General features: G+C 28.2%; 1 protein-coding gene across 1 annotated transcript in view; it reads right to left on the reverse strand.

The window, feature by feature from the left end:
• The window catches only part of LOC142325494 (rhotekin-like), a 426,138-nt gene extending 414,185 nt beyond the window's left edge, over positions 1-11,953 (reverse strand). Inside the window, exon 1 of the mRNA XM_075367325.1 lies at positions 11,749-11,953. The gene's annotated coding sequence lies outside the window, so the exon portion shown is untranslated. The remainder of the gene's footprint in view (positions 1-11,748) is intronic.
• Between the last annotated feature and the right edge of the window lie 6,677 nt (positions 11,954-18,630).

The following is an 18,630-nucleotide window of genomic DNA, read 5'->3' on the forward strand; positions in this document are numbered from 1 at the left end:
CTATTGACAGAACTATGTAAATGTCTATATGATCGTAGTTTGAGGATATTGCATGATAAATTTTTAAGTCATTTGCATAAAGTTGATAATTGCATTCAAGATCCCTACAAACATCGATAATAAAAATAAAAAAACAACAGAGGTCCGAGGATGGAACCTTGTGGCACATCGTAGTATATTTAAAATTGTTTAGACTGAACTAGTCCAAGTTTAACTGTAATTGATCTTTGATGATGATGATTGATTATGACGATGATAATAACTGCGTTTCAAAATTATTATAAATTATACATTACGTATACATCATAAAAATATACGTAAACTGGAAATAAATAAATAAATAAAATAGAATACAAATTATGCATACAACCCCCCCCCCCCCGCGTAAAAAGTACTTCGGCAAATTTTGTATCAAAAATAAAATTTAATTTTTTATTTTTAAAGAAAAAATTGAGAAATATTTATGTAATGGTTAAAAATGGAAGAAATCTCGCCGGAAAAATATAATAATTCAAACTAAATTCATAACTAAGGATTCGTACCCTTTAACCTACCATCAATGGTCGATCAATTGTAAACCATTCATCGACCGTTTGATACGTAATTTAAGAATATGTTAACGAATAATATTTTTAGTTAAACAGACTCATAAAATAATTGGAAATATACGAAACGATGTAATATCTCAACTCTATTATAAAATAATTTTATAATGAAAATAAAATTATACTTTCAAAACCATAAAACCACTCGACTGGACTTTGAATTTATATTGAATATAATTAATAACCGCTACGAAAGATAAACACAAGCCATATCAAAATGAAGAGATTACGTTCATATAATAATATCAGACGTTCGTAGAAACGGATAAATAAAATGAAATATATTTCTGTAAACAGCAGAATGTAAAATAAATGAACCGTGAATTAACTCGCACAAAACTACTATACGGATGGGTGGTCGCTATGCAGTAATTTTATAAATTAAAGAAGTTAAATGAAATGTTAAACATATCGTAAAACAAGATAAAAGAAAACGAAGATAAATAAAATGAAGTTAATTAAATAAAACGTAGTACCAAGTCCTTAAACTGCACTGTCTGGTCCAGATTAGATTCCAGAAAAAAATTAACTTTTTTTAGGAAAAATAATGAAAATTAGAAAACTTGTTCGTAGTTTCATTTAATAGCTTATTATATTTAATTAAAATAGAAATAAAGTTAACATTTTCGAAAGTATGTAAAATAATAAGAAAATAAATAAAATATAACCTGATATTTTAGTTTTTTCCAAAATTTAACGAAAAAATCGTTAATAGTTAGTTATTTCAAAATAATAAATAATATCTTTTTTCAATATGAATTTTGAAAACTGACAAAATTATTGAATTAGTAGTTTCAATGATGATGAAATCCTGACATTCACCTCCCCGTGGTAGTGACGGGGGTTGCCCCGTCTCTACCTGTTGTTTATAACATGTTATATGCAGGTTGCAAAAACACGAAGGAACCGAGTATCTTCTGAGATAAGAAGATCCCCTCTACCAAGTGCCAACATCCTCTTTGAGGGTGGATGAGCGGGTAGAGGTCAGGACACTATTGTCCGTGGGGCATAAAATGACTCCAAAAGGCGTAAGAGCCAAAATTGGTCAACGGCATTAGGATGCAGATCCTGAAGGATATCCCTTTTAGTTCACGTGGCACGGCTCTGTTAGGAGCGCCATAACTTACGCTCGCTTCGTTCGTGTAATCAACGTTAAATATACAATTTATATATGCTATTCTCCAGCACTAGAGGCGATTAATGAAATTTACCACCGCATTTACAAAAAAATTTAATCAAGTATTCAAGCATTTTATAAAATGAAGGACCAATTTTTTCAATTTTTTTATAAATATATTTTTATTCATCTTTCATAATCAGTGCATACTGAATGCGGTGAATTTGATAAGTCGTCTCCAATGTTGGAGAATAACATACATAATTCGTATATTTAACGTTATAATTAAACGAGGTTAGCGAGGAAAGCGAGTGTAGGTTATGTTTGGCTTAAATTTAAACTTCCTTTTTTTTACGGTAATGGGTGATTATTTTTTAAATTTCTAGTTTTCGTTCGAATCCCACCAGAGTTTATCTGTGTTTGTCGATATAAACCGGCGAAGGTCCGAATAAGCATATATTTTGGTCTTTCATCGACGTATTTGGTATGTGTCGACGTTCGACGAGAATATTGACATTCTCTAATTTCGGTTTTTCACGGTAACACACACACACACACACGCGCGCGCACGCGCAATTATTGATTTTTCCCCTTATGATGGTGATACATAAATTCGGCGAAAAATGTAGGAAATTCCTATGACAAATGTATGATAAGACGATAATTAAAATTATATATGTGTTTTAGTAAAATATATATATATATTCATAAGTACTCATTTAGAAACAGTAAAAATAAATAAATAAAATTCATATTCCTTGGTTGTATTTGTTTCTGAACTGTATACTTAGGATACATTCGGATAGGAAATGCAATTACTCCTACCAGCTTGCCAGTCCTGTAACTGCAAATCGTAAATGTACCTGTAAACGTGTAGTCCTGAACAGACTCAGGTCGAGCACTCTTGAGATGTATGGTTAATTGAAACCCAACCACCAAAGAATACCGGTATCCGCAAGTCTATTATTCTAATCCATATAAAAGTGCCTTTACAAGGACTCGAACCTCAAAATCACACCGTTAAAATCACAAATCAGCTGATTTTGTGATGACGAGTTTAACCATTTAACCCGGCGGGTTCTTAATTATAATGAAATATAATTTCTGTTATCGTTTCATCATTGATTTCCTCACCCTAATAAAAAGTAGACAGTAGAACAATATCTACTTTCATTTTTTATGGGGGAGGGGAAAAAGAGATATATCTTTCCAGAAGTTAAATGCTGAACTCTCATTTCTATCTACAAATTTTAGATAAGATACGAAAGTATTTCGTTTCTGTTTAGTTTTAAACTAACTACAAATAAAATTCATTTCTATCAGTAAAAAATAATTTATATGGGAGGTCAATCTGTCCCGAGGCTAGTTTTGGCAGGAAACAAAAAAAAAATGGTTACAGAAAGGCAAAAAGGTTGCCTTCTACGGCAACTTATAATCAGCATTCTTCAAAATAATACTCAAGAATTCACAAATTCATGAACTTTTTAACGAGAAGTTGTTAAAAAAAATAAATAAAAAATTGACTAGGATTAAATTTGACTCCTTCCCAGGTTTGCAAATTGTTAATCAAACACCTACAATATTTTAAACTTTATTTAACAACGCTTAGAGCACTTCAATGAATTCGACATATATATATATATATATATATATATATATATATGAAACCGGTTACCCATATATGATTAAACGATTCATAAAAATAACAAGGAAAAAACACAGAAAAGTTACTTTCTTTTTCACAAACATAAATAATATTTTAACAGATACGCTTGGACAATATTTAGGATAAAAAAAATCTAATGTTTACGTTTTAATCCAGTTATTAGAATGTCACTCTTCATTTGGCTGACCGAGACTTTTAATTTATGACAACCAGTTTAAAAAATGTGTCTTTCTTTTCTTTTTCCTGTTTAGCCTCCGGTAATTACCTTTCAGATAATACTTCAGAGGATGATATGTATGAGTATAAATGAAGTGTAGTCTTGTACATTCTCAGTTCGACCGTTCCTGAGATGTGTGGTTAATTGAAACCCAACCACCAAAGAATACCGGTATCCACGATCTAGTATTCAAATCCGTGTAAAAATAACTGACTTTGACTTTACTAGGACTTTAACGCTGGAACTCTGGACTTCCAAATCAGCTGATTTGGGAAGACGCGTTCACCACTAGACCAAACCGATGGGTTTTAAAAAACGTGTCTGAAAACAAAATAATTAACATGAAAAGTATCTATGACACTTGTTCCTACTAGTCGCAACGAATCATTGCTGATTAATTTTAAGTTAAATGAATTGTTTCATATTAGTTCTAAAAGTTAACGGCAGTCTTATTTTAGTTTATTTTATTATTGAACTTATTTAAAAAAAAAAAAAACCAAGTAATCAATCCTTTTTATGTTAACTGGACTTAGCGTTGATGTGAAAATAGTAAATATAAAATTATTACTAAACAAATTACCTAATCGCCAATCTTTTTTTTTCGTATTAGCCCAAACTAAATTTTATTTAAACCAAGTTTATCTGTTACAGGTCATTTTTCAAGTAATAACTATTTCACTCGAAAGGATATACTTTTCTTTTTTAAATTGAGAAAACTAGTTAAAAAAACAACAAAACATTAAGACGCCGATGAAGTGTGATATTTGTAAATAAAAATGTGATTTTGTACCAGTACGATTGACTTACCGACACAGAAATTCAAAATAGCAGGTACAAAGTGTATGTTATTAACTGATCGTTACAGTACGTTTTCCTTTACACAGCGCTTAATATATGAGTTATTTTATTTATTTTTTTCAAATATAAGCGTAACATATCTATCATCATCATGTCAAAATTGTAGACTGCTATTAATAAGATAAAGCCGTTAGCTGTACGTCGCTTGTACGAACACAAAATATTTAATCACATTTTTATTTATAAATACCAGTTCATCCACTGTCTAATTACGATTGCTTAACATTATACTTTTTTTCTTAATCAAATTTCCTTATGGCTTTTTTTTTATTTATTCAGCTTGTCAAAACGAACGTACCAGAATAATTTTAATATATTATATAAAACAATTTTTAAAAATTCGAGATTGATATAGCTATGAATACTGTTGCCCCCAAAAACGATTTCGTTATTAGGAAGTTGGTTGGCATATTTTCAGAATTTTGGTCCTGTTATACACGGAAATAAAATAATCGTAATTAGTATAAGTGTTAAGTGTTTCTACAAGTTTTTTGAAGAAAAATTTCAATAGAAAAAGAAAACTACGACAACAGAAAAATGACAAGCAGTAATTTTTTAATTTTTTATTAAATGAATAGGTGTTATTAAGCTTCAAAGCTATGAGAAAAAAATTTAGTTTATATAGAAATGTAACCTAATGAAAGATTCATTTTAATTTTGCATTCTCAAGAATCCTCTTTATACTTCCGCCTGAATAATATCTTTTTAATACATATTTATACGTATAAATCATTTTTATCCTTCATATTAGCTATATTTTTTCGATTCAAACATTGATTTTAATTAAGTTAATCCTAAGTAGATTTCACTGATTGTTTTTACTGTGGATAAATTCAATAAATATTGCGTATGATGCCTAATAATTACGTATTTATGCGACTCTTGTGTGTGTTTAACCTATATCTCTGGCCTTGTATGTAAAAGTGAAATGTATTGCCGTACACAATTTTATATTTTATTTTCCAAACAAAAACGATAAGATATAACTTGGCTATCTATCTTATACCTAAATCAGAAGCTTGAAAAGAAAACCGGCTAAGAAAAAACTGCGTACATATCTGCAACGTATCATTAATAAATTATGTAAACATTGGAAACGGAAGACAAAGAAAGATTTATTACCACAAAAGAATAGTAAGAAACGGGACTTCTGATATGGAAATTCTTGACCGGAAATGATAACTAAGGCTTCACAAGACTTCACGAATATTTAAATATTAAATATTTCAAGTTTATTCGATCGGAATATACACCCAAAATCGAGATGACTATTTATAATTAATGCTTGAAATCCGATGTATCCTCTTTTGCAGTTATACACAAATACTGGAATGTCAAACATATCACCTTCTTTACGAAGTCTGGTATAAAACTAATCTTTTATAAAATACGGTTATTTCTTAAGCAGTAATTTCTCCTGTTCAGTACTCAATATCATTTTGGGAATCATTATTTAAATAAAATTTAGAGAAAAGATTCTAGGCCACAAAAGAAAGACATCAGATATTTCATTGGGAGAAAGAGATATGAAACCTACTTGCAAATTTTAAAGATCTGAAGTAATTATTTTATTTCTGAAGCATAATAAATAGTAAGAGGACAAAATTAAAAAATAAAAACTAAAAAGTAAAGCAGTACTTTGAACAAACAGGTTCGTGGAAATCCACAAAACTACATTTTTTTATTTTAATGTAAATCAAATTGTGTAGGACCAAAGTTCATAAACAAATTATCATACGATGCTAGAAATTATAGTAACAAAACTTCTTATAATAATAACAATAAAAAAACCAATTGTTTTTAATTGAAAAAAGTGTTTTTCATTTAAGAATTACTTTTCTTCTCCAAAAATTAGTAATTTATGCAATTGCAGGGATAAGGTTAAATTTAAGTTTCACCTATCAAATTTAACAATTATTACAGCGACTTAAAATTGTTTTCTAAACCATATTTGAAAAATAGAAAAAATATTCTGTAACAAAAGGCCATTTTTATTTATTCTTAATTTTGCAAACCAGAAAGAATCCTAATAAGTTGCATACATAAGCGATCGATCGCATGTTAATTCGATAACATAATAATATTAATACAAATGTTGTTCTTATACGTGCTGATCAGCGTTATGAAATGATCGTACGCAGCTCGAAACGTGCTGATAAACGTCAAATCATTCATCCACACGTAAAATGTAAACAATTTAACAAATTTTCTGAAATTTACTAACGATTATACAAAGCATCTAAAATTTTAATTTCTATCCCAGAAAGAAAATTGATGCGATCCAATTTATTTTCTTATGTAAAGGAAAAACAGGATACTATAAAAAGTTCTAGACAGATTTGTTAATCAGTTTATTAAAATTCCATCCGAATTTAATCTTAAGCTACTCTATCCTAAGGTACTCTATCCTAAGACATAAAAACAAATCTAAGAATATTTTAATGTACAACGATCTTCAGGAAATGGTCCGCAGGAGGAAAAGTTACAAATCCGAATTTTGCTAATTTTATAGAATTATAATTTAATATGACGATCGGCCGAGCCAATAAACTCAAGGATACAGTCCGACAATAAACGAAAAAAGCGTGAAGAAATTGATGTAAGTAAACGTTGTTTATTTACATCGATTCCAAAAGTAAATTAAAGGAGTTAAATTTTTCATGACGTTCGATCCTTCCTTTTAGATAAATATCACCCCACCACACCCGTTAGATAAAACTAAAAGAACTAATTTCTCATTATATTTAATCTACCGCACCAAATTTTATGATTTTGAATTTTACCATAATCCATAAAAAATAAAATAAAGATAACACATACAATTCTGTACGTCTATTATATTTCTATTCACGGGATCTCAAAAGATCGAGAATTACATGAATACGATGGAAGGGGTTAATTTTTTGATCGATCCCAACATTTTCTCAAATATTATATTCTAACAGGCTAAAACGGATTACGTTTTATGTAGGAATCTTTCGGTTGAAAACGTTCACCACTACTTGACACCTCAATCAAATTCACCCGGCTTCCTATATTATATTTCATACGAAATTTTTGTTGACAGCCTCTTGAATATATCGGTTAGTTATCTTTTAAAGATTCCCAAGCCTAATAAAATAAATAGATAAACAAATACGAAAAAAGTTATTTGTTTTTAAAATACGCATATCTAACGTAAGGAAACAATGATGTCTTAAAAGGTGAATGACAATACAATTTTCTAATTAAATAAACAAACACGTAATAAAGAATTAATATGAATAAATAGTAAAAACTTAATTAAAGAAATAAATAGCGATGAAGTAATTTAAATTAAGAATAATTGAATAAAGATAGGAGATCAATTTTTATTTCGTAAACATTATTATGTATATAAAACATATAATTTAAAGCAGTTAAACTTGTTAGTTGACTTTCTTTCAGAAAAAAAGAAAACATATATACCCTACACATTCAAGAAAAAGCGAAATCGAAATTTACATATTTAAAAATTTTTGAATGTTTATATTATTTAATATTATTCTTCAACTTTTATAACCTGGTCAACAAATATATAAAGATATGTGACGTTTATACATATGATGTATATTATTTAACATTTCTTTATAACGATTTACTCAAACATCCGATAGATTAGGATATTTTGTATTTTGTTTCACCAAAAAAAGTTCATTATAAAATAAAATATTTTATGGAATAATAAATAAAAGAATAATAACTGTTCATAAATGGTGAAAAAAAAACTATTTTTTTTATTTTTGAGATAAAATTTTATTAACTATTAATATATGGAAGAAAAAAACTATGAACAAATATCACAAAAGTAAAAAAAACTGATGTCAACACTACATGACTTCCTTATACGCCTATTAAATTACATATACACATTTTTAAAAGTACATAAAATTTTATTCCACTAATAACTTATATTTTTTTATTGTTATTATTGCATTATTATTTATCGTAAATTTTTTACAATCAGAGGTTAATAATTATTAATATATCAATACATCTAAATAAATAAAAAAAATAAAAATGAAGTCAGATTCAAACTGATGTGCCTTCCCCTTGTAAGATCCAGATATTTCATTAATTAACATTTTATTTGGCTATAACTCTGAAACCAATTAAAATAAGTAACGTGATATATCGCTGAAAAGCCCTCAATGAGGACTTATTACTGCAGCTAAGAAAAAGTCCAAAATCCAAATGTTTTGGATTTTGGGCTTTTTTTGGATACTTTTGGTCTAATCGATTGCAATCAAACGGAAAGGTGCACAACTAGATGTTACAACAGTCCTAAATCCAAAATTTCAATATTCTACGACTAATCCTATTTGAGTTATGCGAGATACGTACGTACGTATAGACGTCACGCCCAAACTAGTGAAAATGGATTCAAGGATGGACAAAATGGATATTTCCGTTGAAATCTGAGAACCGAAATTTTGCGCGATCACAATACTTCTTTCAATTCGAACAAGAAAGTAAAAATATAACGAATTTTATTACATCAACGATTCATACATCCTCAAATATGCTTAAGCAGATAAACTAAATTTAACTAAGAAAATGAAATTAAAATTTTTACTAGTAGAATTACATAGCTCATTTGCAACTCAACATTAGCTCAATATCAGACTTAAAAACCGCATAAGAAAAAAACACAAATCAACTAACCTGAATATGGTGACAAATTAATTAACTACTAGCAATTAATAAACTTTTTAATTTTTGGCCGACCTCAAAAATTAACATTTAAAAATAAAAAAACTTTTTTTGTCAGTTGGATAAATTAAAAAATTTAATTTAAAACTTTTTAGTGTAATTCTTAGGATTAAGAACACTATATGAAAGAAAAAACTATAATAAAATCAAAAGGCAACAATGTAATGATGTTAATAAGAAAAGAAATTTAGAGAAATGACGTGAATTGTCTAGCACTGAGCTTGAGTTATATTTCCCTGTGCAAGAATATGAATCATTTTTCACTTCGACTACATAAACATTAACATAGAATACAAAGTTAAATCATGATTTTGTAACAAACTTTTATACTATTTTAAATGTTATTTATATTTTTTATATTCACAGTAATAATTTTCAAACAATTTTTTTATGTTTCACGAGAAAATCCAATATTTGAGTACAACGTAAGAAACTATACCATTATATATTAATTATCCAATAACAAACAATGATTTTGAAAAAAAAAGAAAAAAAATTATACCAAATTGTTTATACGATTAATTCACCTCATAAACTTGAGTTCAGGAGGATTTGGAGTCGAAATTTCATAGCGTGTGAAAAATATCTAAGTTTGATTGGGATTCGAACTCGGAATCTTCCGAATGAAAAGCTTACCATTTCTTTTTTTCGTTTAAAAAAAGTTTTTGGTTTTCACGGAAGAAACTTATTACTATAAAAGGAAAAATCATATACAAAATAAGGAAGAAAATCATAGAATTCGATGCATTTAATAAAATGTAAGACGAGGTCAAAATTAAAAAACGAAAACCAAACGAGTCGAATACAATCGTTTAAAAATTAACGACATCCGTAGTTCTGCAATGAACTTATAATAAATACTCATCCACTAATATTGGTTTTCTAACAGCATAAAAGAAAATTATACTAACTGTTTTTTGAACGGGTTACTACATCAAACATAATTTTAGTATACAATTGATACATGAACTGGAGATCTGTAAACTATTAATATAATTAATTGTTTACGCCTGTATAGACTTATATGTTTAGTCGACTAAAAAACACGTTATAATATAAAAACGAGATGAAAAATATTTACGATAACAGAAAATTGTGTAATCTAAATTATACAGAAGAAAGAAATCGGAAAATTTAAGGATTAAGTAAAATTTCCATAATAGTAAGCATAGTTCGACCGTAAATAAAAAGAGAAAAATAACGCAGTTTTTGACATTTTCATTCAATTCCATTATCATATTAAATAGATAAAAAAAAAAAAAAACATATAAATACAAATTTCAATACTAAAGTTATCCGAATCGAACTGTTTTACAGCCAAAATAAAAAAGAAGTTTCTAAATAGAGAAAGACGTACAAAAAAGTGAAATTATAACAACCGATTGATTAAATGCGATGAAATTTTCAGATGATTATTATTACTTTGACTGCTTCTGACAAACCGGAAGCTTCTCTTTTCTTTATGGAAAAGAAGAAAGGGTACCAGAAAAATATATAATCACACTCGGACAGCCGTTATAATTTACACCTCTAAGAATCAAAATTCAATATAAGGCTTTCTGACGAATTCTTAGAATTGGAAACGCTTGAACCATCAAAATATAAAATGATACACTAATTTACGTTCGGTACGGGAACTATTAATTTATGAATTTTGGTTTAATTACAACAGAAACTGTCGATCTACGATATAAGCTCGGTAAAGTTTCTACGAATTAGTTTTTTATAAGTTACAAATTCTAGTCTCTAACCGGTCTTGTTCATGTTCAGACTGACCTATCCAGACAGTACCGTTAATTCAACTCTAACAATCCGCGAAGCTTATGTCAATAAAGTTGGAAAAAACTAATATCTAGTTGAAGTTAAATAATATATTTTTACGTGGAATAAATCATAGTTTCTTTATCGCTGTACAGCTATTATAACATATGGTGAACACTGACGTTCACATCGGCTCGACAATCAAATATTTCTTTCCTTTAAATATTTCAGATCTTATACATTTTTAATTTTACTGAATATTACGAACTATTATTGTTTTGCAGTCGTATCACCATTCTAATTAATGGTTATTTCTCTCCTGAATTACTTCAATTAATTAAAATCGATAAAACGATTAAAAGAGCATTCAGTTTCAAACCAAAATAACATTTTTAATTCGGATTTTAAAACATTTTCATCGTCGAAAAAACTTTTTTTTGCACCTGGTCGATAAAGGAAATGAGATTGTAATCCATCTGTGGATATAGAGAAAATGGAAAATAAAACAAGGGATGTTGAATCCTGTGAATAAAACGTTCACAGTTGAATGATACTGACTAAATTCTTGAGTATTGCAGAAACTTTAACGGTTAAATTTTTATCACAAAAAAATATATAAATTTTGTATGGAAAATTAGAAATTATTTTCTATAAAATAAATAAATAATCACATTAATTAAAAATGAAAGCAGTTATCAATAAAAAATAATAATAAAAAAATCAAAACCCCACAAGCTATTATCACATTTTTATAATTTTAATTAAAAAAAAAAAAAAAATAACATCAAACCACCTTGTGATTACAACAGAACTAAAAACATTAAAAAAATAACATTTATAACAGCAATATCACTTGATCCGAATTGACATGCGAGTCGGTGCAGTATATAAGGTCGAAGGGTTAATCACCGTAAAAAAAAAAAGACAAAGGTTATCCAAGCGACAAACGTATCAACAGAGCGAACGAACGACTGTCGTATACGTATATCGGTAGGCGAACGATAGGCACTACTATAAGCACACTACTCGGAGAGACGGCGCGGCACTAACTGGTTGCGATCGAACGGCGTGTACCGTGCAACGTGCACCGGTTGTGGTATCGGTCGCCCCACCATGAAGACGTTTTAACTATCTATCGAACAAGTAACCTCTGGAACGATGTCGAACCGATACGATAAACGTATAAGAGCTAATGTAAACAAACAATATACTGAACCGGTACGTGTAGATATTAGTCAGTGGGTTAAAAAAAGAAAGTATACAACCGACATAATACAGCTTTACGGACATTTTGGAAGGAATGGGGAGTAATAATATAACTTATTCAATATTTTCAACAAAAAAAAAATTATTGAAAACAATAACATGAATCAGAACATTAAATACAATATACAATAACATAATGCCATTGCCTGGAATTGTATAACGTTAGGACGTTCTTAAAAAAAAAAAAAAAAACATGGTAATAAAAACCCATTCTTGCAACTAATAGCAATAGCAATATGCAACCGGTTTAGCAATATTCATTAAAAACATAGTTTAAAAGTAAAAAAAAAAAAAAAAAATTAATATTAAAATGCGCAAACTACTAACTGATGTTACAGTACACTTATTACTTCTGTAATTATTACAGATGTAACTCGAATGAACAACGGTTCATTCATGTTACATGAATGTAAGTCAGTTCCATTAACTAATGGTTAATGGGAGTAATTTTGGTAAAAGAAAAAAGTTACTATAAATTTATATCAAAAAACGCTTATATTTCAACCTTACTGCCTTCATATACTTTTGTAAACATAGATTCCGAATGAAATATTCCTGTTTCGGTACAAATCAATAAATAAATGTTAATAATTCCAAAACGGTGGTTATTTTTATTTTTTAAATGTATAGATACAATTTTATCTATAATCTCTTATCAAAATTTATTTTAATTTCCACACCTACATATTCTTTTAGAGGTATCTACGAAAGCACTAGTACAAAATTTAAGGCAAGATATAGTTTATATTTTTACTGCTTTTGGTAATTTATACATATTAATAGTATTATGAAGCCATATATTAACTGAGTTCGTGGATATGTATGTACATCCTAAAGTAACGAACCATATATTAAACAATTAAAAATAATCAAGTACACAAACGTTTCGCTTACAATCCTAAAATTAAAAAAAAGGATTAAAACATGTACAATTAAGTACTTAACACGGTTTCTGAGAATGTAATTTTATAGGCAAAGAGATTGATTACATTTATGTGTAACACCTGAAAAAACGTAGTTCGAGAAAACGTTGTACAGGTTAATTGTTATAATACGGTTGGTAAACTTACAATTCAATAAAAATAATATATATGTCACCACAAATGAGAGTGAACAGTTTACAGTTCAACTGGATTTCGCACGCCAAATAATTCCAGGGATGGAGGCGGTCGTTCGTTTAGTATCTTGAATCTGATCTTTGATGGCTCCTCAATTTCTTGGGAAACAAGCGATGTTGGAACGTAGCTATAAGCTGGTGAACCAAAAACGTTGACCAGTAATGTGTTACTCCTTTCGAGGAAATAAAATCACAATCCCCGAAGAACTGTAACAATCCCGAAGGCAAAATGACCCGGTTCCTGTTAAAGGAGGTCATGAGCTCCAAATGAAACGGTTTGTTTTACGTAGCAATAGTAACGAAGTAGACGATCTTTCATTAGTTAGTCGTTTCCTCATCGTCATCGTTAGATCGTCCTCATCGTTCCTATTATAGAACTTTATAACCATTGCAGCATCTCTGGTAGGCCTGCGGAACGACACATGAATTTGTTTCCCGTCCGTTGACTGGTCAATAAACCTAATGGATGACAGCCTAATGGATGACAGCCTAATGGGTAAGCCCTAATACCTCAATTATTTCTAAAATACGATAGCTATACGTATAAATAAGTAGCAGAAATTTTGAAATCCTAGCTCCAAAAAAAATTCAATGTAACAAAAACAAAAGATTATTTAAAAAAATAATGTAGTAAAAAAAAAAACTGCAGAAAAGATAAAGTAAATAATTTGGTTCAAACGCATAAGTGATTTACAATCGAGATTAATAAAAATAAGTTCTGGATCAATAGGAATGATCAATAAAAAAATTAATTTAGAAAAGGGAGCTCCGGCATCCGGGCGATATAATTTTTTTACGATTTAAACGCTCAGGTTTTGAACTATTAACATATTTTTAGAGAGAAAATTGAAGAGAGTAAAGTATCTTAAGACAATTTTCGAAGTAAAAATCTGAACGATTCTTTACAAAAGCTCGACTCCCTCTATGTCATGGTTACTTGATCTGGCTGAAAAACCAATTTTAATCGCTTCATAACCTACCTGAAATAATGCAAGATTTACCAACAAGTTCGTAATTGAGCGGTAATACGGACTACGGTTAAGTGTTTAACCGCAATTTTATGCACCGTTATAACATAGTTTAACAGTGAAAGAATTAATAACTGAACGTTTTGAAATTTTAATTTTCTTGTATGAAAATACTGTTAAACTAATTTTAATAAAAAACTACAACATACTTGCGAAACTTTCCCGACCGTAATAACTGAAGTCCTTGTTCGATTTACAATATAATTACATGTCGTATACAAGTCATCATAAATAATTCACGATTTCACCTTCCCCCGTTTTAGAGATAGAGACAAAATATGCAACTAGATATTGTTTTTGTTTCCTTGCACTTATGAATTTAGGGGATCTCAAGAAAAAAACGGGATACTAAAATTTTGATTAATATTCACGGGATAAAAATCTTAATTTTTAATTGAAGAACATACATAAATCATTTCGAAATTTTGTTAATGTTCGTTCACTCTGAAGTACAGACGATATAAAAAAAAGATTAAATTCAGAAAATTACCACTAGCCCACCGGGCTGGTCTACTGGTAAACCGTCTTCGCAATAATTTATTTAACAGCCGATTTCAAAGTCAAAAGTTCTGAGGTTCAAATCCTACTAAAATCTAGAGTTACTTTTATACGAATTTAAATACTAGACAGTGGATGTCTGTGTTCTTTGATGGTTGAGTTTAAATTAATCACTCGTCTCAGGAATGGTTGGACAAGATTACACCTCTCTTGTCAAACATATCATCCTCATCACATTAGGCCACGGGAAGGAGGTTGTTTATTGTTCATTAGTTGAACAGATTGCAACTACATGCCAGGAAAAAATACAAATCGCAAAAATTGTTAGTTATGTTACGATCGATATTTCTCCTAATTAAAGAAAAAGAAAAAAAAGCTGAGTTCATTGTCGATTTAAATTTACAGAATCGATCATAATGACGTAATATCACAAATATTATTACGAGTACATTAATGCATAGATCATTTTATGTAATATAAATTGCTACCGATACAATGATGACCTTTGCAAGATTGATATAAACAGTACGGTACATGTTTTGATTAAAAATACTCGAATTAGAAGAAAATAACAATTGAGTTTATCGAATAAATATCACGAATGAAATTTTGAAAAGATTATTGTGTAATGTAAAAAAAAGTTCTTAACTTTCTAAATATAAAAAGAACTTAAAAAAAAGCAATATATTTACATTCTCCGTAATAGAGTTCAGTTCTAAATATAATCGGTTACGTAGTAATACATAAAAGATAATTAAAATTTAGTGAAGAGGAAGGAAGAAAAGGAACAGGAGTAAATATATAAAAATAATTTTTAACTAACGTGGACCTGACGTAACATGACCAACGAAATAATTAATTCTCTACAATTTATATGTTACGATATAACAATCATTTATACATAAAATATATCAAATTTATAACACATGTGGGTTTTTTTATCCATAAATATTTCAGTAAAAAAAATGTCAATTGATTTACTGATAGAGACAAATTTCATAAATTATTAATTTTCATATATCTTCATTTATTTAACGAATTTTAGTTAACAATTAATCATTTGGTTAATTTTAATTATTAATTTGATTAAAAGAAGTACCCGTTTTCAATTTAACCGGAATATAATTTTATTCGTACAATTACTTTTTTAATTTTACACATAAAAATCTATAGTGAAACCGATCCAAGTTATGTCTAAAAAATCGAATAATCTTTTAAATAAAAAATAATTCCCAAACGAAAAATTATATTGAAAATATTTTTAAAAAAATTACAATTAAAAATTGCTAATTATTCGATTAAAACTTAATACATCAACATTAACTTATTACATACTTAACTGAATTTATTACAATTAATTTATATATGTATTAATAATTAACTTATTACATACATTAATTTATACATCGATATATTACACCCTAATATCATTCTAATATTTCGCACAAAAATTAGTGAAAATTAATAGGAAAACTTTCAGTAAAATAATAATAAAAATTCCCGAATTCCAAAGTACCTTATCTCAAGACCAATAACAGCCTATTTACGTCGTTTCTCACGAACGGTTTTTTTTTGAGTATTATTTCTAAGCCTACTTCAAAATCCATTTTCATATTAAAAAAAACTTACATCTAAAACAAAACATCCATAAAAGAAATAAATAATACAATAATAATACTTTTTTGTATTATATTTGACTTTTGAAATCGAGGACATGTTAACTTTTAATAGCTAAGCATTTCTGAAGGAGATAAAATTATTTTTTTTAAAGTATATTTTATTATGATTGTATTTCAAAGATCTTTTACCAGTAAATATTTAACCTAAGGTTGAACGGTTTTCGTATATTATTTATAGGAGTATAGTATGAGTTTTTCATCAAATCAAATCCCGTTTTTTAGGCCTATCTATATAATAAATTAAAGTACAACTGAATTCAAGTAAACCCACACTAAAAAAAAAAAAAAACATTCAAATATTTACTTTTTAAAGTCGGCTTTAAATTAAGATTAGTAACTGGTTCTTCTTAATTTGACATCAAATTCAAAACTCGAAATTTCAAAAATGATTAAAAAAAATTATTAATATTTAAAGCACTTTCTTAAAACCGTTTTCTTTTATTTTTTTAATAATATATACCGAAATTGATTTTTTTTTTAGATCTTTTATGCTTATCAGTACCTGGTAGTTAAAAATATATAATTTAAAATTCTCTCAAATCTACAAAACATGAATACTATAGTTTTCAATAATCAAAAAACTGATTTTGAGAGATCATGTAATTCAAAATATTTTCTGTTTATGTTATTCTAATAGAGCGGAAATATAATTAAAGATAATAATTAATTTACACAGTTCGAATAAATATTATAATAAACAATAAAGTAAGTTTTGTACAATACGAGATTACGTACGAAGGAACTTACGTTTTTCTTTCGATGTAATTTATTGCATCGAAAGAAAATTGACATAAAGTTTAAAAAATATCATAGTGCTGAACGTAAGGTAACAATCATTTTACTGAATTAATTACGTTAATAAGAAACCTAAAAATAAATAATCATATACGTGTAATTCACTGAACTAACCTACATTTCATGATTTTTTGGAAGGTTAAATCATAATTGGATTAATTAATTCCACGTGACATGTTTCAGAATAGAAAGATAATTTAAATACCTAACTTTATTTTGTATAAGAATAAATGAAACATCGATAAAGTATAGTATAAAACATGCAGGTGGAATTTGCGCATTGCTCGTGAAAGTGGACGAGAAAAGATTAATTACCATTATCACTCATCCTTATCGGTTACATTCGTTACACAGAAATAGCCTTCAGAACTTCCCATGATCGGGAGTCCCGATTGTCAGACAGACAAAGAGGAACGAAGTGTAAAAACAAATACTACTCCGTCAAGATTATATTGTAATACAAGAAGACTATATCAATACATTTCATCACAATTTAACTACTATTATTCAAATTGATTCAGATCATCTAAAATCAGAGTAATTATATCTACAGGCTAAAAATAAACGAACGTTCAGTTTAACTACCTAAAAATAAAACATCTATTACAAATTTTTTTTAAAATTAATAACATTGTATCTATATTGGCCAAAATTAAATGTATGTTATCCTTGACTACTATTTTCAGAATCTTAATCGAAAAATTCTTTAATTTAAATATTCGTAAGTTAGAAGTATTCATTAAAATGAACTACAGTTTTCAGATTTTTAAGAAAAAAAACTCGATCAAGTAAAATTATCACAAAAAAATACGAGGATTCACACGCAAGCGGGCTCACACGGATGTATCCTATAAATGACAAAGATTTTGTTTTTCTCCCCCGAAAATGGGAAAATAATATTTTCCCTTCTCTTTGATAGAGGGGCGCTGACACGTCTATCAAGTCGATTAAACGCTAAAATAAAGAAATGTACTGTAGTACTCGTATTTGTCAGGGAAAATAAATCTTTGAACAGTTTTAGAACCGTTTGATGTAAAAAAATTCAGTTTTATACCAAATTAATCCTTCCTCTTTTCGGCATTATTTAAAATTCCAATTTATTTAAAGAAAACCTACAGGAATTATGGAAAATTATCCGGAACTGCTTTTAAAAATGTACGTCTTTCATATGTTTATGTTGTAGTGCAATCTCAAAATATAACTAGTGTTCAAGTACGTCTAAGAAAGAAATTTTAACTGTCGTTTAAGAATTAAGTCGGTAAAATATAATAATTTAGGCAGTAAATTAATAT

The sequence above is a fragment of the Lycorma delicatula genome, chromosome 5, assembly GCF_047948215.1.
Source record: "Lycorma delicatula isolate Av1 chromosome 5, ASM4794821v1, whole genome shotgun sequence".
In the NCBI taxonomy this organism is placed as follows: domain Eukaryota; kingdom Metazoa; phylum Arthropoda; class Insecta; order Hemiptera; family Fulgoridae; genus Lycorma; species Lycorma delicatula.